Consider the following 26,890-nt stretch of genomic DNA (forward strand, 5'->3'; position numbering starts at 1 on the left):
CCGAAATTTTAAGAAATACTGCAACTTCATTGGATATATGCAAATTGATTTTACTGGTCAGACAATCGAATTGCAGTATTTCTTAAAATTTCGATTGTATCTTAGTTTAAGTTTTCGTGAATAAGGGCCCAGAATTCCAAGATATGGTACTCTCGTATACTTGTTAATAGGTATATTTACATTTTTAAGCATTTAGGGATGATTCATTAACCTATTGTAATGGGATAACGTAGATGTTACCGGCGAGGGAAGCGATGCGCGAATTATTTTCTATTATTTTCATGTGCATAATCAAATTGCATCTTTTCGTTTAAAAAATGTATGTTTTATCTCTCTTTTTTTGCGGAATTCTATGACATATCTATCGACATCCCTGTCGGGGGCAGCTAACTTCGACATAACAGTATGATAGGACATAAAATAGATAGTGAGTAGTCATTTAGGTACGACCCAAGATGGCGTCTTTGTACAGTTGACGTCATATTTTCATGACGTCATATGAAATTTATGGCTTCACAGTTGTCGCAACTTTATCTATGACTAGTATGACCGTTTGAAATGACTTGTGGAATATGTCTAGTCTCGTTCTTCCGAGTCCCTTGTAAGAAATGGCGCTGAAACGCATTATAGTACACGATTCGTGTACCAATGGTAAAATGTTTATTTTGTCTTAAATATTGGACATCAGAAGCCCATCTTCTCCCGGTAGGATCACAACATCAATGTTGATTTAAATTGACAAATAATTCGTGTATTCAATGTTGAAGACTTTGGGTGATATTGAGTTATAGAGATATAGCTACTTTAACTACTGGATTCAAAAGAAAATTTTTATATGGCCATTAATCTGGCTGTTCAGGTAATTCAGTCACATTTCTGTAGAATGTATCTTGCAATGACTTTTCTACCAACGAGTTAGCGTTAGGTTACTAGGCAACCACTGACGTCATTCCATCAAAGATGCATGCTAGCTATGGCCTCATCTGCATTCCAGTAGGGTATATTAATTTTGAAATCTTTTCTGTTCAAGACTGTTACTGTTAGACATAACAGTGCACATTTTTATAACGAGGGAGCCACGGTGGCTAAGTGGGTAAGACGCTGGCTCGCTAGCCTGGAGGTCGCGTGTTCGATCCCTGAATTGGACGAGAAAGATCATCAGGATTTTCCGACGTGGTTTCCCCTTGTCAGTGGTGCAGGACGGGGGACTTGACAAGGACAGCTATCTAGTCGTTCGGATGGGACGAAAACAGAGGTCCCGTGTATACATTACCGTGCACGTAAACGACCCCTTGACAGTTGGAATTCGATTTAAGAGTATGTCATAGTGCCGCTGCCAGGGCAAAATTCCCCTCATAACACACTGTATGGTGTATGCCCGTCTTCATTAGCCCAGCACTGCAGCAGAAAGTATGTACAAAATCCAGCTCTGTACAACATCTAAACATTCGTATAAAACGAAATATAATACATTTTCTATATGTTTATATAATATAATTCATGAATATTTACATAAATTAAATTTGAATGATTGATACACAGGTAGGCTTATTTGTATACACAGAACAGTATATATGTTATAGTTTATCTTCGTATATATTTCATTAATATTTAATGTTAGTCAATAGCAATGTCCGAATTGATATCACTAATCTTTTAGGGGGGGGGGGTGTGACCAAATGGTTAGCACGTGCGTGCTGTATCATAAGGCCTGTCATTGAGTCAACTGGCGTGGTTTCGAATCCCCGGTTGTACATGACAAGGAGTAGGGTCGCCTGTCAAGCCTCGTGGATTTTCTGCAGGTCCTACGGTTTCCTCCCACTGCTTAAAGACCCATGCGCGCATGCGAATTATAGAAGTAAAATTGAACCATGTGTTAGTCCCGAAATGCCCTAGTTTGTGTCGAATGGACGTTAAACCCCATTTCTCTCTCTCTCTCTCTCCGGTCCCCCCCCCCCCACTGCTAAAGACCCCTACGCGCAAGCGCGAATTATTGAAATAAAATTAAACCATAATGTTAGTCCCGAAGTGACCTAGTTTGTGTCGAGTGGACGTCAAACCCCATTTCTCTCTCTCTATCTCCTTATCCACTGAAAAAAGAATGGCCTCAATCTGAGGAGAAAAACAATCTAAGCGAGTGAGGTGCAGGGATAGTGAATCAAACTAGTTTCGTTTTCTCGTCATGTCACGTATGGTTCACTCCGATGGGGTCCGGGCCCAATGAAACCAGTTGGTCCGAGGACACAGAGCTACCCAGTCCGTCTCTGACAAGTTTAATCCGGGGCTAAATGCGGAATTATGGTCATAAATGGTTGGAAACTGCAAACGTTTTAAAATCGAAACCAAAATCAGGGGAAATTGGATACCAGCCATAAAATAAGTCGATATTCATAAATCTATACAATCTGCTGTATATAGGCTACTCGGTTTGAGATGATAATTTTAATTTTATACCTTCATAGACATTACATGATTTATTATAAATTAATAACTTATTATTTATATCTGAATATGTGTTGCCTTTTACTATGTTAAACAAATTTCCTCTAGTATAATTGGGTATTATGTTATTCTTGTTTAAGAAAAAATAAGTTTTTACTCCACCCAAAATTTTAATGTTTTGGGTTAATCAAAATGGCGTATCTGGCTTGCATCGTCATAATGGTAAAATGACGTCATGCCGTCTCCAGATCATTAAAGCTTCTTGCTGCCAAAGCCCTGTATAGGGAAAGTTACTACAACTCATTTACAGGCGCCTTTTTGGGTCCCAACTATGACGCCATAAAAAACTATTACGTCATGGCGTCATATAGCTTTACTTAACAAAACGTTTTATTTTTTTCGTGGTATAACGTTTTACCAGCTAAATTTTATCCTAAACAAATTGCTAAAGAAACCGATGCAGTTTGGTTCAATGATAAATATGTCAGACAAAATCATACTCAAAATCGGCCAAGGAAAAATTACATGATTAACAGAATTCAATTTGGCGTTCTTCAGGAATTATCGGAGAGCGATATCTCGTAATCAGTGTCTTTCAGTGGTGGGGGGATAAATAATTTCGTTTTAAATTCCACAAACACAGAGTGGTTATGCAAGCGAAATGTGTCAAAAATCGAGTTTGACAAAAATCAATTAAAAAAATGTATTTTTCATTTGATGGCGGACATTTCTTTCAAAATGACTGCCAAATTTGGTAATATAAAACCATTTAAAAGAATAATATAAAAACAAAACAACAACATTAATTTGGTAATAAAATGACAGCGATAGTCTTAAAAATTTAATTTCGAGAATTCGTGATGGTAAAAATTCGAAATGGCAGGTTGCTGCGTCTGTGCATAATCGAGTTACGCCATCCGTGTATAACCCTGATTCTGTGGAAATCCGAGTTGCGGCACTATCCCAGGTTGCGGAGAATATCCCTGCTGAGGAGGGTAACCTCCTTGTGCTGTAATAAAAGAAATATGGTTTTCATTTACGTCATAAATATCAATCACATAAAGCAATGATTCTGAAATGCGATACTTCCGGTTCCCCAAAACCTAGATTAATACACCAAATGAAATGAAATGAAATGGGGTTTAACGTCCTACTGTTTTGCTCCGAACTGGGCTAATGAAGACGGGCATACGCCATACAGTGTGCTATGAGGGAAATTTTGCCCGGACAGCGGCACTACGGTCTACTCTTATATCGAATTCCAACTGTCAAGGGATCTTTAACGTGCACGCCAATGTGTACACGGGACCTCGGTTTTCGTCCCATCTGAACGGTAATACACCAAAGTCCGGTTCCCCAAAACCTGGATTAATAAACCAAAGTCCGGAATAAAATGAAATAAAACGGGATATAATATCCTACTTTTCTGCACCAACCCGGAATAATTTAACCCGTGCGCGTCAGATCTTTATGTCTGCCATTGAGTCAAATGAAATGGTTTCGATTCCCCGCTTGTACGTGACAAGGCGTACGGTGCCCTGTCGAACCTCGTAGAGTTTCTCTGGGTTCTCCGGATTTCTCTGCTAAAGACCCCTATGCGCAAGTGAATTATCGAAATAAATTTGAACCATTGTTTGTGTCGAGTGGACGTTCAACCCTCCCACAACTCACCTACTACATTTGATACAACTGTCGTTGTTGGAGTTGCATTTGGGTTGATGACCACTACTCCCGGATCTCCACGGCGTCGACAGCAGCAACAATAACAGCATGCAATGCAAGCAGCTAGAAGAGCAATACCACCAGCAGACATTCCAACTATAGTTGCAGACCTACAATCAGAAAGGTAGAAGACAAGTCGGAAAAAACGGAGTTTGACAACCGACCCGGGCCGGACAATGGGCATGCATCCATCTAAGATTGGAAATGAGTCCCCAGACCCCAAGTTCACAAAGCATTCTCAGACTTAAAGATACTTTAGTTAATTAAGAGTTTAATAAAGAGTTGGTCATTCTGGCTATAATAATTCAAAAATAGATGATGAAAAAATAAAATAATTATTGAAAATTTCATTCAAATTACTTCATTCTTAGCCAAGTTATCATTGTTTGTAGTTTTGACAAGATGAGTGCACAGTGGTAACCAGGGCACTGGTATAATCGGGACTTAGCCTCGCTTTCCCATTTTTAGATTAATTTTGAAATGGCGAACCGTTTTAATCTAGTTAAAATCTCTATTATCCGATGCCATGGAGAGTTGATTATGGTCTTGTTTTGTTAATAAATGTCTAATTAATAGAATAGTTTATATAACATTTCAGGCCTAAAGAAAGACCTGCAATAGGCAGATTTAGCTCTTGCATACTGTATGTTTAAGTTAAAGACCGACAATCGGAAGAATTTCGTTGAAATGTTCCGCTAAAGTATAGACTGGTATTCGATGCCATAAATTTCACAGGGGGGAGGGGGGAGGGAGATGGATGGCCGAATGGTTAGCACGTGCTCGTTGTAGCCTATCATCGGGTCTGTCATTGAGCCAACTTGCGTGGTTTCGATTCCCCGGTTGTACTTGACAATGAGTAGGGTAGCCTGTCCTCCGGTTTCCTCCCACTGCTAAAGACCCCTACGCACAAGCGAATCACTGAAATAAAACCGAACCATGTGTTAGTCCCGAAATATACAATATACAAAAGTAAGAATGCATAGTTCAAGTCATCATACTGCCAATTACGCTGATTTTCTATTGCACTAGCCCATACCATGAAGCAGTAGAGAACACTGGCATGCTGCTGACAAAAAGTCACAACAATCCTCGAAGTCATAGGCTTCTACTTCCATTCCTCGTAGAGGTACACATACATCGAAAACCGTTGAATTAAGGGCAATCGCTTCGACAGATATTGTCAGAAAACTTCGAGAATCAGTTGGCATCTGATATGGATGGATATATAGATGGATAAATAGATAAATGGATGGGTAAATAGTCATATAGATGACTGGCTGGCTGGCTTGCTGGCTGGCTTGCTGGATGGATGGATGGATGGATGGATGGATGGATGGATAGATAGATAGATAGATAGATAGATAGATAGATAGATAGATAGATAGATAGATAGATGGATGGATGGATGGATGGATGGATTGGTGGGTGGGTGGATGGATGGGCTGGTGGGTGGATGGATGGATGGATGGATGGATAGATAGATAGATGGATTATTATACAATTATTGTATATTTAAAATGGCTACTTACGAGGGGTTACAGCATATATCGTCGCTAGAAAAACCGATAGTATAATAACAGCAACCAAATAAACAAGTAATGGTATCGCTATCAAATATATGAGTACGGTCTAGAGCACACTCGTCACAATCTATACCTACAGATACAAATTAAAAAAAAAAAAGAAGTTAGAACGATATTTAGAGACGCATGCATAATTAAATCTACATAGGCATTTACTCAGATGACAAGCCAATAATCAACTCTCTAGAGAGAGAGAGAGAGAAATGGGGTTTAACGTCCACTCGACACAAACTGGGTCATTTAGGGACTAACATATGGTTTAATTTTATTTCAATAATTCGCTTGCGTGTAGGGGTCTTTAGCAGTAGGAGGAAACCGGAGGACTCGGAGAAAACCCACGAGGTTGGACAGGCAATCCTACTCCTTGTCACGTACAACCGGGAATCGAACCCACGCCAGTTGACTCAATGGCAGACCTTATGATCACGCTAGTTAACTGATTAAATCAGTTTTCAAAAACAAACTAACGATATCATAAATGAGGATGCCTGAGCAGTAGATTCACATAAAAAACTGCCCTTTCCCCTTGTTTTTTTTATATTGGCGAATGTCGAAAATCGAGCTACTCGCAAAACATGCAGAGCTTAATCATGTATATCTACAGAACATCTCCAAAACACATTTGATTAAACCAGTTTTCTAAAACAAAATTAACGAACTAAAGACATCATAAATGAGCATGCCTGGGCAGTGAATTCACTTAAAAACTAGACCTTTGTCCTTGTTTTTTGATATTGGCGAATGACGAAATTGGGTTGTTTTTGAAAACTGATATAGACTTGAGATTTAATTTTGAATATCGAAAAACCAGCTACTCGTTTTTCGTCATTCGCCAATATATTTTAAAAATAGGAAAAAAGTGCAGTTTTTATGTGAATCCACTGCTAAGCTCGTTTTTCGTCATTTGCCAATATCGAAAAACGAAAATGATGTTTGCGTCGGATTTTACCACGGTTATGCCATATACAAATTCTTGACAGATGCATGGTCTCTAGTGTCATTTTGGAGGTCATTTTGCAAATTTACAGAACCTGAGTTTAACATAACAATATATGACATACCAAATACATGTGGGTCATTTAAAGGAGCTAAATCGCTAATATTTGGTAGCTAGAAATTGATACAAAAGGGTCGCAACCCATATAATAATGTAATATGAATGTATATAAACTGATTTACATTCAATCGTTTCTGTTTTACTGTAATTTCTAATCAGTTATGTTGGGCGAAATACGCCAGTAGTCTCAATCGAATGATAATCTCTAGCGTCTGGTTATTACATGCTCTCCAGATAAAAATATGTGTCACCGTTTGAATGACTTGGTGAATATGTCTAGCCTCGTTCTTTGAGTCCCTTGTTCCAAATGGCGCAGAAACGCATTATGGTACACGATTCGTGTATCGATGGTAAAATGTTTATTTTGTCCTAAATATTGGATATCAGAAGCCCATCGTTTCCCGGTAAGATAACAACATCAATGTTGATTTAAATTGGCAAATAATTCGTGTTTTCAATGTCTAGGACTTTGGATGATATTGAGTTAGAGACTTAGCTACTTGAAAGTAAATCATAAAAGTAGGTCTTCGAGTTTTCACAGTGAAAGACTGTCAAAATTTAACAGCAATTTTTAAATTTATTTCCTATATCGCGATATTAATCGTATCGTAGATAATGAAGCGTGATCATGCGTATCGTATCGTGGCCTGGCGTATCGTTGCAGCCCTACTTTCAATTGCCTGGTCATGAAACATGACATTAAAGGAGCTAAGTCGTTAATATATGGGATCTAGAAATTGACACAAATTGGTCGCAACACATATAATAATTAAATATGAATGTGTATAAACTGATTTACATTCAATCGTTTCCGTTTTTACCCTAATTTCAATTCAGTTATGTTTGGCAATCTCTAGCGTCAGTTATTTCTGTCTACACCGATAGTATTTACTGCGCATGCTCTCCAGATAATAATATGACATCGCCGTTTGACATGACTTGTGGAATATGTCTAGCCTCGTTCTTCGAGTCCTATGTTACAAATGGCGCCGAAACGCATTATGGTACCAAAGGTAAAATGTTATTTTGTCTTAAATATTGGATATAAGAAGTCCATCTTTTCCTGGTAAGATCACAACATCAATGTTGATTTAAATTGACAAATTATTCGTGTTTTCAATGTCGAAGACTTTGGATGATATTGAGTTAGAGACTTAGCTACTTTAAAGTAAATCATAAAAGTAGGCCTTCGAGTTTTCACAGTGAAAGACTGTCAAAATTTAACAGCAATTTAATATCAAATATCAATATACATTGAAAATGTGCCGATCAATGTATGCAGCATGTACAAATCGCCATTCTTATACAGTAATAATATCACAAATCGCATATTACGAACGTATAATATGTTGTTTATTTTCTGCATATTATTCAAGCGTGTAATTTGAATGCAACTTAATTTCCAGCACGACTTGCTTAAACATACATTATGCAAGAGCTAAATCTGTCTATTGCAGGTATTTCTTTAGGCCTGAAATGTTATCTAAATTATTAATTAGACATTAATTAACTTATCCAGGACATAATCAACTCAAGATGGCATCACTAGCCTGTTATCTTAAGTGGATTGTGAGCCGATTTACTGCATAACTTTCCTTCTCGATTAAACGATTAAATGGATAATCGAGACTATGCTGTTTACCGTACTGACTTTAGTAATGATGACCGAGGCTAGGCAGAAATTTCATTCGCTTAGCTTTCGGTTCATAGGGGATCAATTTGAATGAAATTTTCAGCAAATTGCCTTTACATTATCTAGTTTTTAACTATTATAGTGAGAACTGCCAACTCGTTATCGAATCTCCCATAATATATCTTTAACCAGGCTGATATTTTAATTTTGACGAAATAGCTATAATAAATAAGCCACTTCATGTGTCGAAAACGCCTTAAAGCGAAAATTTCAAATTTTCTAAGAAAGTCAAAACATAATTATTTCTATGTCTTTTGCTCAATAGGTTGTCAACTCACAATTATACGATCATAGGTGTCATTCTCACACTTAAAACTCATTTACACAGGAAATAATAACACAATTACATCCCAGTTACCTCCCTTGTTTTATATTCTCCACAATGGAGTAGCTTTTTCAAACGTTTGAATTTGAAGAGGAAAATGATATTTTTGCCAATTTCTCAGCTGGCAATAGTGAGTAATAGGATTAATAGGATTATTCTTTAACAAGGTAGGACTGTTTATGGTTACCATCTATTTTCAGGCTTTATTTTAATAAATTTTAAAAATATAACTTAAAAATTTGAAATTTCCGCCGAAAGTAAAAAACGTTATTTTGCTCATGGATTTATTTACGCATTTAAAGGAATATCAGTCTATTTTTGTGAAATTATTATTTGGATAACGAATCGCGATACGGCCATTGATTGTATCGTGCTTCAGAGATTTTTAAAACATCACGGTTAATCGATGAATCGTTGCAACCCTAATTGAACGTATTATAATCACTACATTATTCACATCGGCAATATATAAATAGTATACTGTTCCAATTTAAAGGGCCAATCTCAATTATATTTTGGAGAATTTAACTGCTTAATTTTGTGTTAATAGCCCTTAAAATATTCTACCTTGGGGCCGAGCAACGATAAAACCAGACTTTTATTTTATAAAAATAACGGGTAGTTGAAATTTATAACATTGACACAATTCTATGGAATACAAGTTACTTGAAGAGTTTATTTCAGTCAGTGACGTTTCGACGAGGGTTCTCTTGTATTTATCAAGCAAAGTGGAAAATGAAAATCATATGAAGACTATAAATACCTTATTTTAATAATGTTATCCAAATATTTATGTTATATCTTAAATATTTTATAGTCTTCATATGTTTTTCATTTTCCACTATGTTTATCAATTATTTTTTTTAAATTATTAAATATGTTGATAAATCTAAAATCTAAAAATTTTAGGCAAATTTATTACATATTTCCATATTTTTAAAACCTTGTGTTTATCTTTTAACTGCCTCACTGATTTTTGGGGGATCACGGTGGCAAAGTGGGTAAGACGCTGGCTCGCTAGTCTGGAGGTCGGATGTTCGATCCCTGCATTGGCCGAGAAAGTTCATCTAGATTTTCCGGCGTGGTTTCCCCTTGTCAGTGATGCAGGAAGGAGGACCTGACAAGGACAGCTGTCTACGCGTTCGGATGGGACGAAAAACCGAGGTCCCGTGTACATATTGGCCTGCACGTAAAAGATCCCTTGGCAGTTGGAATTCGATATAAGAGTAGGTCGTAGGGCCGCCGTCTTGGCAAAATTTCCTTCATAGCGCACTGTACGGGGTATGCCCGTTTTCATTAACCCAGTTTAGGAGCAGAACAGTTAAACCCCATTTCATTTCATTTCCGCCTCATTGATTTAATACCGGGTAATCTTATGTTATTACACAATATGGCTTCTCTATAACATGGTCTCTAAGTGGGTTCTCTGTGTTAGCATAGTCACCGCCGAATAGATGCACCCCCATTTCGACTACGTCCCATCTCAAGTTTCAAGTTTTCAAGTTTTTTTTATTCATGTAGCTGTAAGTCATAAACTTTTATCTTTTAAACACAGCACAGCAATGGTCACACATAATTCATAACATGAAATTATATAGAAGTAACAGCTCAGTTACACTGTAACATTGGTACCGTTTAATCTAGCGTATATAGCGCTAATTTCTACTCTGTGTCCAATTATTCATAAATATTGTTGAATTTCGGCGAATAGTGCTCAATTTGTACTTCTATCGAATTTCAATCTCACTGTTTAATTTTGATTACCAAGCGTCTAATAGTCCAGGAGCTAATGACAAAATAATATGGTCATCAGTTACAAAAGGTTTGATCCTCCAAATTTGTAGCAGGTGTCGGTAGGAGTAAAAATCAATTGGTCAGATCGGGCACTGCTGGGGCGTATAGCCACAGCAGCACCTTAAAGTAGCCCCCAGGGGGGCTAAAATTAGGTCATAAGTTACATGGCTGAAACTTTGTAGGGACAATGGTATCCATAGTCGGAGTAAATATTTCACAAATCTAACCAAAATTTCCGGGGCTTTCCCCAAGTCAGACCACGCCCAATATCGCCTCACGGGGCTAATAATATGGTCATCAATTACATGGCTGAAACTTACCAGAAACAAAGATCCACACTTGGTAAATACAATTTTCAAAAATCTAACCAAAAATTTGGGGGCTTTCCCCAAGTCAGATCGCTCTAAAGTATGTCCGACCACACCCTAAACATGGGGCTTTTTATATGGTCATAAGTTACATGGCTGAAACATACCAGAAACAAAGATCCATACTTGGTAAATACAATTTTCAAAAATCTAACCAAAATTTTGGGGGCTTTCCCAAAGTCAGATCGCTCTAAAGTATGTCCGACCACACCCTAAAAATGGGGCTTTTTATATGGTCATAAGTTACATGGCTAAAACTTACTAGAAACAAAGATCCATACTTGGAAAACATATTTTTCAAATATCTAACCAAAAATGTTGGGGCTTTCCTCAAGTCAGATCGTCCTAAAGCCCACCTGGCCACGCCCTAAAAGTGGGACTTTTTATATGGACATCAGTTACATGGCTGCAACTTACCAGAAATATTGTTCCATGCATGAAAAATGTATTTTCGAAAATCTAACCATAAATATGGGGCTTTCCCCAAGTCAGAAGGGCCTTAAAATTGCAGCCCCACCCACCCCCTCTATATAAATCATCTAAACATATTTACATTTTAAAAAGTATGAAATAAATAACAGTGTTGTAATATGTGTTTTATAACTTGGGTCTTGGAGTTCCCATGGTGATCATTAGAACAGGTTATCTCTGTGCCACCAAAAATGAACTTTTTTATCTCATATAAATAGTTTGTGCAATATAATATTCTATAGGTATACATGTATTAAATATTAGTCTTCAGTTGCAGTGTCTCATAGAGTACAATTATTTTGTTTTCTTCCACACAAAAAGTATGTAACTTTTACAGTCGAAACAAATTTCATTCATTTTGCAAGTTGAAGTCTAAGAACTTAATACAACATGGAAATTGAAAAAGACGATGGTAAAATCAATCCAATTGGTAATATAACTGAAATTTCCAAAGATTCTGAATTAAGGCATAAAGTCAAGCAGTAATATATATAAGCATGTATATAAATAGAGTAGATCCAGTACAAATATGTCCATGTTTACGGTAGATAAATACATACAAAAATAAAAATACGTCAAGTTGGAAAAATCAACCACCCTTACGCCTTTATTCTGCATGGTATACATCATATCCCACGAAGGCTTGTGCTCTCTTCATTCTGGCAATGGTGCCGATTCTTGTTTTTAAGAAAGGTACTCTACAAAACTGTCAACAAATTTTAGAAATCCGTAAAAAGTCACGTTTGAAGTATGCTGAAATTATGCCCCCCAAAGTTGTATATGAGTTAACAGGATTTCATATGGAATGATGTAGAAGATTTACGGAGCTATCTAAAATTCAAAAGAAACAGAATGATGAAGTACAAGAAAATGACAATCCAAATTCCAATCCAAAATTGATGAGATCATGTTTAACATTGACTTCTGCATCCTATGGTGGCTGATAGTGGCCATGTTAAATCTCGCCCTTTTCATAGCCCTTTTTCGATTGTCTTTGTGACACAGGTTATTACTGTCTGTTTGTGACCTTGATGTTTTCTGTTTGATTTTCTGCAAAACCGGCAGACCTTCTCGAACGAATCGGAACTGGATGCTATGGTGGCTGATAGTGGCCATGTTAAATCTCGCCCTTTTCATAACGCGACAACACATCACGACAGTATTGACGCAATCATACGACACTTAACTCTGTCGTATCATCGTGTTATTTTTATCGTAACGTCGAGATGTCGACTTATTGTCCTAGTCTCTTTCTACAAGTCACAAAAATACAGCTGTACTCATTACATCAGATACATATAAATAGATACATATAAATAAGACTCGTCAAAAGAGATAATAGGAAAACGTTGATTCGTTTTCTAAAAAAAATTGAATTATATTTGGTATTATATTCAAAAAATCTAGAATTATAATAGCAGGACAAAAGTGAGTCAGCTATGTTAATTCCTTGAATAAGAAGTGGTGTCGGTAGGTATCGAACAAGTATGCATTGCCTCGTGTACGACACCCACCAATACTTATAGATTACTGAAGCGATAGTTTAGAAGCGATTTCAGAAGATTTCCAATTTATTTTATTAGAGTGGGAAGGGGATTATATAAAACCTCAAATCAGACCACATAAAATCACCGCATTGGTGTAGCACGCCATCCCAATAAGTGCAGGGGAGGTTTTTTATGAGGTAAAGAAAGCGATTTGCAGCTGTTATTGACCTTATCGCATATTCATCCGTTTGGCATCACTAATGGGATCGGGGCCTAGATGATTAAAAATAGGCCCAGTATTGCCTTCAGCTATGAACACACTCCGAAAGTCCCCTACGCACCCCCCTCCCTCTTATTTTGTTTAACAAATAATTTCGGAATCAATAAAATGGTAGGTCCCTATCAATGATGTTTGACACGACTGGAAATTAATGTGTCTAAAATTGATTAAACAACATAGGGTAGCAAATATTACATTTTGAATCCGTATCAATGATACATTTAGGGTAGTAAATATTACATTTTGAATCCGTATCAATGACATTTAGGGTAGTAAATATTACATTTTGAATCCGTATCAATGACACTCAAAATGTTCCTTCCAATGGATCACCATTTAACTTGAAAACAAGGGAAGCAGCCGATCGAAGAAAAAAAGATTTTAAAAAACAAGTTTCAATATGATAGTAGTGGTTCGGTCATGCATTTACATCTGTGGGTGTCATCCTTTCTTTGAAAGTAATGATTGTGCCAGATTTGAACAAAGTCCATCTAGATTCGCGGCCTGTAGGTAAAGTGTTGACAGATAAAACGTAAAAAAAAAAAAACAGACCTATAAAAATATATTTTCTAAAACTATTTTAATTTTGAAATTATATTATTTTCACATGTGCTAAGTGTTTTAGTGAATAGTTATAGAAAGGGTCTTGTAGATTAAGACTATAGCGCATGTGCACTGTGCAGTTTTAAACTTCCGAGACGACAAGAGAGAGAGAGAGAAATGGGGTTTAACGTCCACTCGACACAAACTAGGTCATTTCGGGACCAACATATGGTTTAATTTTATTTACATAATTCGCTTGCGCGTAGGGGTCTTTAGCAGTGGGAGGAAACCGGAGGACCCGGAGAAAACCCACGAGGTTGGACAGGCGACCCTACTCCTTGCCACGTACAACCGGGGATTGGAAACCACGCCAGTCGACTCAATGACAGACTTTATGATACAGCGCGCGCACGCTAACCATTCAGCCATCCAACCAGTCGATGATACGACAGTTTCGCTTTTTGTCGTGCCGTCGTATCATCGACTTGTCGTGGCGATAAGTCGATGATACGACGGCACGACAAAATCGGGTCGATGACACGACAAAATCACGCGATCTTACGACAGTCGTATCATCGACTTGTCGACTTGTCGTCTCGGAAGTTTAAAACTGCACATGCGCTATAGTCTTTATCTACAAGACCCTTCTATAAATATTCGCTAAAACACTTAGCACATGTGAAAACAATATAATTTCAAATTTAAAAGAGTTTAAGAAAATATTTTTATAGGTCTGGGGTTTTTGTTTTGGTTTTTTTTTTACATTTGATCTGTCAACACTCTACCTACAGGCCGCGAATCTAGATGGAATTTGTTCAAATTTGGCACAATCATTACTTTCAAAGAAAGGATGGCACTCTCGGAGGTAAATGCATGACCGAAGCACTACTGTCACATTGGAACCTGTTTGTTTTTTTTTAAAAATCTGTTTTCTTCGATCGACTGTTTCCCTTGTTTCAAGTTAAATGATGATCCATTGGAAAGAACGTATTGAGTAAATGTACGTTATCACTAATATGGATTCAATGTGTAATATTTCTCATGTTGTTTAATCAATTTTTGACATATTATTTTCCAGTTGTATCAAACATCATTGATACCATTTTATTGATTCTGGAATTATTTGTAAAACTAAATAAGAGACGTGGGGGTGGGGGGTATGAGGCTTTTAGAGTGTATTCATAGTTGAAGATATTACTGGGCCTATTTTTACTCATCTAGGCCTCAATCCCATTAGTGATGTCAAACGGATGCAAGCCTATATGCGATAAGGTCAATAACGGCTGCGAATCGTTTTCTCCACCTCATAAAAAAAAACTCCTGCATCTATTGGGGTGACGTGGGGGGGGGGGGGGGGTATGAGGCTTTTAGAGTGTGTTCATAGTTGAAGATATTACTGGGCCTATTTTTACTCATCTAGGCCTCAATCCCATTAGTGATTTCAAACGGGAGAGAGAGAGAGAGGGAGAGAGAGAAATGGGGTTTAACGTCCACTCGACACAAATTAGGTCATTTCGGGACTAACATGGTTTAATTTTGTTTCAATAAATCGTTTGCGCGTAGGGGTCTTTAGCAGTGGGAGGAAACCGGAGGACCCGGAGAAAACCCACGAGGTTGGACAGGCGACCCTACTCCTTGTCACGTACAACCGGGGATTCGAAACCACGACAGTTGACTCAATGACAGGCTGCGAATCGTTTTCTCCATCTCATTCAAAAAAACTCCTGCAACTATTGGGGTGACGTGCTGCACTATGATAAAAATAATGCTGTGATTTTAAAGAATGTGGCCCGATTTGGTTTTTCTACAATCACCTTCCCACCCTGTCTTCTGATATCACTTTTAAACTATCGCTCCAGTCATCTATAAATATTGGTGGGTGTCGTACACATGGCAATGAATGCTTACTTGTTCGATACCTCCCGACACCACTTTTTCTTCAAGGAATTAACTTAGCTAACTCACTTTGATCCTGCTATTGTAATTCTAGATTTTTTAATATAATACCAAATATAATTCACTTGTGGGCACAAAATGTTTCATTATTTTGAGAAAACAAATAATTAATCAACGTTTTCCTACTATCTCTTTTATATTTATCAAATCTGCTACTTGGGCCTATATATGATGTAATGAGTACAGCTGTATTTTTGTGACTTGTAGAAAGAGACTAGGACAATAAGTCGACATCTCGACGATACGATAAAAATAACACGATGATACGACAGAATGAAGTGTCGTATGATTGCGTCAATACTGTCGTGATGTGTTGTCGCGTTATGAAAAGGGCGAGATTTAACATGGCCACTATCAGCCACCATAGCATCCAGTTCCGATTCGTTCGAGAAGGTCTGCCGGTTTTGCAGAAAATCAAACAGAAAACATCAAGGTCACAAACAGACAGTAATAACCTGTGTCACAAAGACAATCGAAAAAAATATTCAAGAATATGCAACAATTCTTCAGGATGAAAATATACTTAAGAACATCCAAGATATAGATTTCATTGGCAAAGACATTCTATCATGCTGAAAAAATGCGAGAAGTAAGCGGGTCATATGATAAAAGTGAATGACAATGATGATTTATGTAGTATTGTGACTGACATTGTTTTGGAAAACAAGAAATCTACCCGTTAAATAACTTACTGCAATACTATCAGCCATGTTTATTAGAATTTGGTGGCGGAAACTATACAGAGTTAGGTATTTTCACCAGTGATTTGCAGAACAAGCTGGTTAAATTCTTTGGTGAGAATATTTCAATTGACAGTGGGAATAAAAGATGTGGTAATATTGTCTTCAGTGAAGGTTTAAATGTTGATGACGCTGTTCGCAAGGCATCTGACAGCGCCAGAGAAACTGAACATACAGTTCAGAACTTCAGGGTGTCACTTTCTTACTCCGATGAGAAATATTCAGTACGAAGAAAATGAAACTGCCTGAAAATTTAACCATACAACATATCATAAATGGTGAAATAGCAGTACTAGACATGGTCTCCGCTTTCTTTACATATCTACTAGTTGGTCCATACTCTAATTATGGATAAAACAAAGTCAAGAGAATTAATTCCATTAGTCAGCATGTCATTTATTCTTTAACCAGGGGTAAGACTAAGCTATCAAAACACCTACAACTGGGTCTTGCAATGAAAAGCCTTACAGGCAGTAAAAGGGTTATTAAGATTCTTAATCGTTTGGGACATACTTTAAATTACAATAGCATTGAGGAACTCGAAACAGAATTGGCATTTACATCCAGTAAGCGCAACCAAGAAACACCCATTGGCATGATGGTGTCACCACACCTATCAACTGGGGTTGCTTTTAAAAACTACGATAGATTTGTTGAAATTCTTTCTGGTAAAGACACTCTTCATGATACAGTAGGAATTCGGGATTTTGTTGAGACTGACAACCAATCACCAATAATTGCCTTGTTTTCTCTCGGTAAAAGTGAATCCATTCCTTCTGGAGTAAATAGTTAATGAAGGATTTGTTTGTAGTATCTATGGGATGCCTAAAAATGGATGGCTTTCTGGTATTAAAGGCATAGAAGCAAGCCCTTTGCCGCCATGCTCACAGGTATTAACTTTGAAAATCAAGAGAGCGAATTATATTTGTAGTGTCTGGATAAATGCGTCAAAGAATAATCTCCCCAATTTCCATCCAATTATAATAATAGAGGGTGGGTTTGAAATGATGATGGGGTGTATGAATTAAAGTGGTTTGGTGGTGATGTTGCTCCCGTGTCAGTTGAGATTATTTGCATAGATGAAGATAGTGACCAAGAAAGCAAGGACTCCGATGACGAATCAAAAAATTCTTGTGGTGACGATGATAGTGTGACAGATTAACTATTGGCATCACCCAGCCACACTTAATCACTTATTTTAAATCATTAAAATGTTGTGTGGAACAAATATTTACTAATGAGGAGGAAGGATAACTAAAGTTATATGTATTAGAACTATAAATAGATTTCATAATTTCAGTAATTCATCACTGACTAAAGTTTTTTAAAATCCATTAGGTTGTTATTCATCATCGAAGATAGGGAAAAGCAAAAACTATCGAATTCAAGCCAAAGCAACTTATTAATCCAATAAATACTTTCGAAATATATGTTTAAATTTTCCACTTTGTTATAAGATATTGAATAACATTCTGAATCATTGTTGACTGGGTTGTTGTGATGGAATACAGAACGTTTGAAGACATAAATTTAACATCCGTCCTAGCTATCTATTCATAACAGGTGTCGTGAATGGGGTATGACATGCTTACTCTTCCTACAACACTTGATACCATTGCTCATTTTAGGATTTCACATAGCTAATAAACATTTGTTTTATTTTTGTACTATAATTTTGAATCTTGATGCGGTTCAACAATGTATTATTATTATTACATTATTATAGGCTTTATATAGAGAGGGTGGGTGGGGCTGCAATTTTAAGACCTGTCTGACTTGGGGAAAGCCCCCACATTTATGGTTAGATTTTCGAAAAATACATTTTTCATGCATGGAACAATATTTCTGGTAACTTGCAGCCATGTAACTGATGACCATATAAAAAGCCCCACTTTTAGGGCGTGGCCAGGTGGGCTTTAGGACGATCTGACTTGAGGAAAGCCCCAACATTTTTGGTTAGATTTTTGAAAAATATGTTTTCCAAGTATGGATCTTTGTTTCCAGTAAGTTTCAGCCATGTAACTTATGACCATATAAAAAGCCCCATATTTAGGGTGTGGTCGGACATACTTTAGAGCGATCTGACTTGGGGAAAGCCCCCAAAGTTTTGGTTAGATTTTTGAAAATTGTATTTACCAAGTATGGATCTTTGTTTCTGGTAAGTTTCAGACATGTAACTTATGACCATATAAAAAGCCTCATTTTTAGGGTGTGGTCGGCCATACTTTAGAGCGATCTGACTTGGGGAAAGCCCCCAAATTTTTGGTTAGATTTTTGAAAATTGTATTTACCAAGCGTGGATCTTCATTTCTGGTAAATTTCAGCCATGTAACTGATGACCATATTATTAGCCCCGTGAGGCGATATTGGGCGTGGTCTGACTTGGGGAAAGCCCCGGAAATTTTGGTTAGATTTGTGAAATATTTACTCCGACTATGGATACCATTGTCCCTACAAAGTTTCAGCCATGTAACTTATGACCTAATTTTAGGCCCCCTGGGGGCTACTTTAAGGTGCTGCTGCGGCTATACGCCCCAGCAGTGCCCGATCTGACCAATTGATTTTTACTCCTACCGACACCTGCTACAAATTTGGGGATCAAACCTTTTGTAACTGATGACCATATTATTTTGTCATTAGCTCCTGGACTATAATTAACTAGTGATTAGTTTCTCGACACGTGTTGAATTATAAGCGTCCAGTCTAATTAGCACGACTGTTCAATAATTAGTTGGACCGTTCAATTTCCCGAGCCGTGATTAAAATCAGTCAAGGTGTCCAATTACGCAAGGTGTTAAATTTTGTTGTCAACCACCTAATTTCACGTGCGATGTTCAGATATTACGATGTGTTTAGTTGTTGGTCATCGTTCAGTTTTGCCGCCGAATGTCTATTTTGCCTCACAATGTTGAAATACTGTAATAAGTGTTAGTTTTAGTACTGACCTGTTGCGATACGGTGAAATATTGTTTTACCGGTTTCATACGACGGCAGGTATCTGTAATGCCTGTCATTATCCGGGGATTATTTTTCAAGATCACTACGGTGAAACAGATGTTGGATTTTTAATGGCGACGGGACGGTTCCGAAGCAAAACGTTCTTGAGATGCACATACCGTTTCGTCCATAATCATAAAATGTGTATTTATATATCAATTTAAAAAAGTATTGACTACACTGACAACACATCCACGAATGATAAATTTCACGCATCTGATTTCCGTGTGTACACGTCGACTCCCTACCCTGATTAAATCCTTTTGTTTAAATGTCTTCTCAATTAGGACTAACAGCATGGGTATTGCACCAATCATATATTACATAATATGGGATCTATAGAAAGCATTTTGGGTTGAAGGGTAGTGCGATTATCTCGGGCAATAAACACAGAAGGCTTGTAGGATTAATACACATGTGTCAGAAGCTAACAATATGTCTAGCGTGTAAGACAAAACGTGAAAATAAACTAATAATTCGATTGTTGTTGTTGTTAGTGTTTAACGTCCGCTTCCACCGAAGGTGATATCGCAGACAAGTTGTCTTTTTTTTATTTTCATGATCTTAGCGCACGCGCAGGGGTCTTTCGTGTGGGAGGAAACCGGAGTACCCGGAGTAAACCCACGAGGTTGAGAAGGCGCCCCCTATCTCCATGCCACATACGCTCACACCAGGGATCGAAACCACAGCCGCAAGCTAGAGGTGACCGGCCAGCTAGAGGTCGAAGCGTGACACTCTAGACCACTAGGCTCTTTTTCGCTGAAGATCAAATAGAACCTACTAAATACATTTCATGCTTATATGTAACGCATAACTTTGCCAAACTTTATTTCAGAGAAAGCCAATTTAAAAAGGAATTGTATCATATATTTAAGTTTAATTTTTGATAAAGAATGGGGATACATGTATCATAAATACAGGCCTCGGTGTAATTTTACATGCAAAATTAACGGTATTTATTTGTCATAAACAATCGATGTCAAAACGATATACTACCACGATGTTATGAATGTTGAATATTTTACGGACGCGTTAGTCCACGTTGTATAGTGAGAACAGGCGTGTTCACATATTCTGCACGATATATATGCGGTTATATTTCCAACCAGTCATCTAAAGCTGCATGTCTCGAACATTTTAAATGACACGTATGCATAAGACTATACGTGTATTACACAGTTTAGATATTTATGCTGTGTTCAAATTGTTTTGCAGATTTACTTGATTAAGAGTGTATAGTTAATAATTACTCTTGAATTACGGCAAAGATAGACTTTTAAATTGCAAACTATAATGGTATTTTGGTTATCGGTCTTACAAATAGAAATAAGACATAAATAGAGCTTGCAACGAAGCTTGCGCTTTCAAGTCAGACGTAAGCTCGTACATACCGTAAAAATGAACTGAACGCAACACAAGTCTCCGATGTAAGAGAATATTAGTTAATTATAACCGCTATCAAATCCAAGATAGAAAAGGAAAAGTAGTGGAGAGAGGCTATCTCCCTGTTTAACACCACATCTAGAATTGAAATAATCCGAATGTTGGCCATTGCGAGTAACACATAGCTTAAAATTTTCATACATGGACTCAATAACTCGTATGACTTTTCCACTAACACCATTTTTACTCAATTTATGGAATAACAAGTTTCTGTCGATATTGTCGAAGGCCTTACTGTAGTCTATGAAGGCACAATATAAACGTTCACCATTCGACAACGATTTAGACACAAGAGCGTATAAAATAAATATGCAGTCAGTGGTACTTTTATTTGTGCTGAAAACCAAATTGAAATACAGACAGAATGTTGGTTTCCTTCGCCCACCCGTATACTCGTCGGTGTAAAACAATCGAAAAGAGTTTGCCTAAAGTACATATCAATGTTATTACTCGGTAATTATTAGGGTCTTTAAGATCACCTTTTTTAGGGACGGGAACTATCACTCCCTCTGACCATGTCGAGGGAAAGAAACCAGATTCAAATATTATATAGCACATAATATAGTATGGATTATGGAAAGGCTATTTAAAATAAATAAAGTAGATTCTGATTTATGTCCTGAGTGTCAAACAAATTGTGAAACTTTAAAACATATGTTTGTAAAATGTCCAGATCACAGATTAAACCACTGATTAAATCTGTAGCAGACGATGTGTTGACCTGCCAGCTGCTTTCAACCTGTCTATTGCTTGGCGAGCAGGCCAACACACCGTCACACCCTGAACTCATTAACCTTAACGGGCGATATATAAACGTAGAATGAGATGTCGTGATAACCCAAATGCTGTGATTGATGTAATCAAATTATTTAGATTAGAGTTTAAAACAGCATTGTATAACACCAGTAAATATTGTAAAATCAATAATATCAATTTCATGTCAAACTTTATATTACCCTCGTGTGTAATTAGCTTTGAGTTGAATAACTCAATTACCCTAGATTTTTAAAGTTTTAACTGTAAATAACTACTTTTAAATTGTATATACTCTCTATTATAAAAAATACTCATAAAACTTCAAAAATATGTTTTTAAAATCACGAGTAATTGAGTGTAAATAATTGTTTGATTATTATGAATATGTCTTGATATGATTGTAAATATTGTATAGATTAAGCAAACTGTTTATATTATGTAACCATAATGTATCATATTACATGAATAAACATATTTACAAGAAAAAAAAAATGCACGTGCGTGCTGTATCACAAGGCCTGTCATTGAGTCAACTGGCGTGGTTTCGAATCCCCGGTTGTACGTGACAAGGAGTAGGGTCGCCTGTCCAGCCTCGTGGGTTTTCTCTGGGTCCTCCGGTTTCCCCCCACTGCTAAAGACCCCTACGCGCAAGAGAATTATTGAAATAAAATTAAACCATGTGTTAGTCCCGAAATGACCTAGTTTGTGTCGAGTGGGCGTCAAACCCAATCTCTCTCTCTCTCTCTCTCTCTCTCTCTCTCTCTCTCTTCCCAAAACTGTTAATAATCGTGTCTTCCGATTTTCGTACAGTCTTTATATTATCAAAATCACAAAAATTGGCTTTGAAAGTGTCAAAAGTAATATATTGGGTAAGGTTGGCTATTCTACTATTAAAGTCGCCACACAAGTTGAATTATATTTTACATAAAGGGATTGTATTATATTGAAGAAATCTATGTCATATATGTGATAAAATTTAGATCTTTCATGAGGTATATAAATGCAACATATAAATAAGTCTACATTCAGTAATAAATCAGATAATTTACAAACAACAATTCCAAAATCATGTTGCTCTATAATACTAAAGTTTGAGTTCAAAGACTTTTTACTAAACACAACAATACCACCTCCATTTTGATCAGACTATTAAACATACATTATGCAAGAGCTAAATCTGCCTATTGCAGGTCTTTCTTTAGGACTTATATGTTATCTAAATTATTAATTAGACATTTATTAACAAACCAAGACCATAATCGACTATCGATGGCATCGGATACTCGCGATTTTAACTAGATTAGAACGGTTCGCCATTTAAAAATTTAATTTAAAAATGGGAAAGCGAGGCTAAGTCGCGAATATACCAGTGCGCTAATTACAACTATGCACACATCTTGTCAAAACAATAAACAGTGATTATTTGGCTCAGAATGAAGTAATTTGGCTGAAATTTTCAATATTTTCTTTTTTTTTATCATTTATTTTTGAATTATTATAGCAAGGATGACCAACTCTTTATTAAAATCTTAACTAATGTATCTTTAAGTGTTTGTCATAATCTGGTAAGGTACATCGCTTCACGTTTTTACCGGAATGAATGCCAAAAATTAAGCTAAATTTACTTAAATATTCAGAGAAATTTTGGTCATTAAGTTTTCCCGGCAATCCACCATTAATATTCCAGCATAAAATTGTAAGCTGACGTCCAAACCTGTCCTATCTAGGTTTATATAACTCACCATTTATATACAATTTATGCCATATGTGCTAATACGTCAAATGTGCTATTATATCAAAATGTGCTGATTTCTAAAGACTAAAACAGTCTGGTTACATCTGTGTTATGAACATATGTGTAATGAAAGGTTAAATATGTATGTTATTGTTTATATTGTTATTTAATTTGAGATGTAATAAAAAAAACTGTGACTTTTTTTCCTGTGTTTTTTTTACCTAGGCAAATTTGTGACTTTTTTTTCTGTGACTTTTTTTTCCGCGCAACATTATTTCTAGCCTTCTCCCGTTTAAACACTGCTAGTAATTCCTTCCGTTTTGCCACAACCTCCCTAGGAAATTGTTCACCAATGCCGAACCCTGTATCTTTCAATAGGTATCCACATTTACGTATTTCTTCTCTGTCGGGGAAATAATTAAATTTAGCGACAATCGGTCTGAAATCTTTGTCAGCAACCAATTCAATTGGCACTGTTATAGTGTATCTTTGTATATATTTTATGATATAATTTTAGTTATGGTAGAAATCGACCAATGTCCGAATTGATATCTCACTAATCTTTCGAGTCTTTTAACTGTCTGGGTTTAAACTTAATGTAACGATATATATTACGTAATTATAGTTAACACACGTTCTTGCTATGTCGATATCTTCTTCTGTATTTAAACATCTGTTTCCTATGTACAATTTAACATCTCTGATCAAATATTATTATATAATTATTTTAATCCTAATCTTGTATATATGTTCTATATTATACTGTAACTTTAGTCTGGTGACCGGCTCGCCGCAGCGATACCTATCTCGTTATTGTGACCGTTAGCCAGTTTTGGACACTCGTTTATTAAAAGTACAATTTTAACTATTTATCTGAGTTTTCGTCGTTAGTGTTGGAATAAGCTACAACCCCCAGAAAACAGTACTTCGGCAGCACTATATCAGCGTTATTATCATCGGGGGTATTTTGCCGAGTGTTTCGCCTTTTTCCAAGCCTATGAACACGATCAAATTTAATTCTTGTTTCAGAATTGGGTATAGTTAGTTTGGTTTTAATGAACTCGTGTGAACTACCGCTGGACAATCTTCGTGTGGCATTATATCAGCGTTATTATCATCGGGGGTATTTTGCCGAGTGTTTCGCCTTTTTCCAAGCCTATGAACACGATCAAATTTAATTCTTGTTTCAGAATTGGGTATAGTTAGTTTGGTTTTAATGAACTCGTGTGAACTACCGCTGGACAATCTTCGTGTGGCATTTCCTTGATATTAAAAAAATAAGAGATTGTTCCGCATCTCTCTACACTTTAGGTCAATGACACTTTGTTTTAGGTGACGATTATCAGACTGAACACTACTTAAAGATACATTATGTAAGATTTAGATAAATAACTGGCCATTCTTGTTATAATAGTTCGAAAGTAGATGATTAAGTTGAATAATTTGAAAATTTCATTGAAATTACTCTATTGCAAGCGAAGATATTAGCCTTTGAAGGTTAAACAGACGTGTGCAATAATTTCAACCACCGTACTGGTTGATCGAAGCTAAGTGTCGGGCCTCCATATTTGATTAAATCAGAGTATCGCTGAACCATTCTAATCTATTTAATATCGGAGAAATCTAATGCCATCGAGAGTTGATTAAGGCCTGGATCAGTTAATTAATGTCTAATTAATACTTTAGAAAACATTTCAGGCCTAAAGAAAGACCTGCAATAGGCAGATTTAGCTCTTGCATAATGCATGTTTAATTTTTTAGAGAATTTTATTACTATCCTGCAACTTATCAATAGAGTTAGACTGGAATTGCAGACTATTTTCAATACTATTAAATTTGACCTCGACATCTTTGATTCGATCTGTATTAGTGGTTACTTCCTTCCTCACTAAGGTAAGATCTTTGGCCATGTTTCCGATCTGTCGTTCAATGATATCCAGCTTGCGTAATCGATTATTGATTTCAAAGAGTGCTTGACCTATATTCAGGTACTTCAGATTAGCATGGGGTGGGGGACAATTAGAATCTCTTTTGGCAGTTGACTGTGATTCAGCTCCAACCGATTTCGTAAAGTTAGGTGTGCTGGTGTACACATTGGCGTGCACGTAAAAGATCCCTTGGGAGTTGGAATTCGATATAAGAGTAGGTCGTAGTGCTGCTGCCCAGGCAAAATTTCCCTCATAGCACACTGTATGGCGTATGCCCGTTTTCATTAGCCCAATCGGAGCAGAACAGTAGGACGTTAAACCCCATTCCATTTCATTTCGGCCTTTAATAGCCTGAATAGTACAGAAATATAGGATGTTAAACCATTTCATATATCTTAAGTTCCTGAAATCAAAATTCAAAAGCAGTGAAAATATTCAACATGTCCGCTACTTTCACTATCTAAGCTTATGAAAACGTTCTGCCATCACAATGATATTGTTGACAAATCGATGGTGCATATTTACTGTTTTACTTACCTGCCGTACAGAGGTATACGATAATAAGTGAACACGTCAGTGATAATATTCTAGCCATCTTTTACTAGTAATAAGGCATGGACAGTGAAAGAGCTTATACAGACGTCAGACTTGGTTCACTTCCCAGAATCAACCACTTCACTAGACGTCTCTCGCGCATCGAATTGCACCGATACTTTGAAACCTGACTGAGTTAGTTTCGTTGTTATTAATAGCTCTCGTATTCACTGTGTATTTGTTATGTAACCTATGTAAGATCTGCTATAGCAACGACAAGTGTGGCGATTGCGTTATTTATTAAAAGTCGCTTATGTCGTTGACAATAATACAGTACAATCCATGCAGTCTATATGGCCACAGATCACTAAACATTTACCCATTGACTTTAATGTTAATTCTCGTCTTTTAGACCGGCTCTAACTTTTCCCCAAATTTTCGTTGGGTAGAACGCTTTCTACCACAGATGGAGCAACTAGTGGCAACCTCTTGCCCAAAAGCACGTATGAGGTTCACCATGAAAAACTTGAGATACACAAGCTGGAAGTAGAGACAAAAAAACATGCAATTTTGGACCCTACATTTCAACCTAACCAACCTCTCAACTCTTGTATCCTTCCGCCTCAAAATCATGAATATTCACCAAAACCTGGTAGAAAATGTATTTTCAAACCCTTTTCTTCGATTCTACACCAAAAAGTCAACAAAAATCGCCATGCAAAAGGGGGAAAAAGGGAAAGGGAGAGAAAGACTAAAAATAACTTTCGCCCTACATTCGTGGGTGACGGCGTAGAAATATTTGGTGAGCTGTGTCCATATAGAGATGACGTAATTTAGAGTTTGTAGCACGGCCGCTTAAGTATTTAAAGAATACATTATGTTACAGCCTACATTATAGACTATCACCATTATAGACATAAAGTCTGTCATTGAGTCGACTGGCGTGGTTTCGAATCCCCGGTTGTACGTGGCAAGGAGTAGGGTCGCCTGTCCAACCTCGTGGGTTTTCTCCGGGTCCCCCGGTTTCCTCTCACTG

At 36.9% G+C, this 26,890-nt stretch overlaps 1 long non-coding RNA gene across 1 annotated transcript; it reads right to left on the reverse strand.

Annotated features, from left to right (window-relative positions):
• Nucleotides 1-1,468: 1,468 nt before the first annotated feature.
• Nucleotides 1,469-26,148, reverse strand: LOC126827600 (uncharacterized). Its single transcript, XR_007682765.2, has 4 exons — nt 25,858-26,148; nt 5,694-5,820; nt 4,114-4,274; nt 1,469-3,451 (listed from the first exon to the last, which is right to left on the reverse strand). It is a non-coding gene; the product is annotated as an uncharacterized LOC126827600 (long non-coding RNA).
• Between the last annotated feature and the right edge of the window lie 742 nt (nt 26,149-26,890).

This window comes from Patella vulgata, chromosome 7, assembly GCF_932274485.2.
Source record: "Patella vulgata chromosome 7, xgPatVulg1.2, whole genome shotgun sequence".
Taxonomy (NCBI): Eukaryota; Metazoa; Mollusca; class Gastropoda; family Patellidae; genus Patella; species Patella vulgata.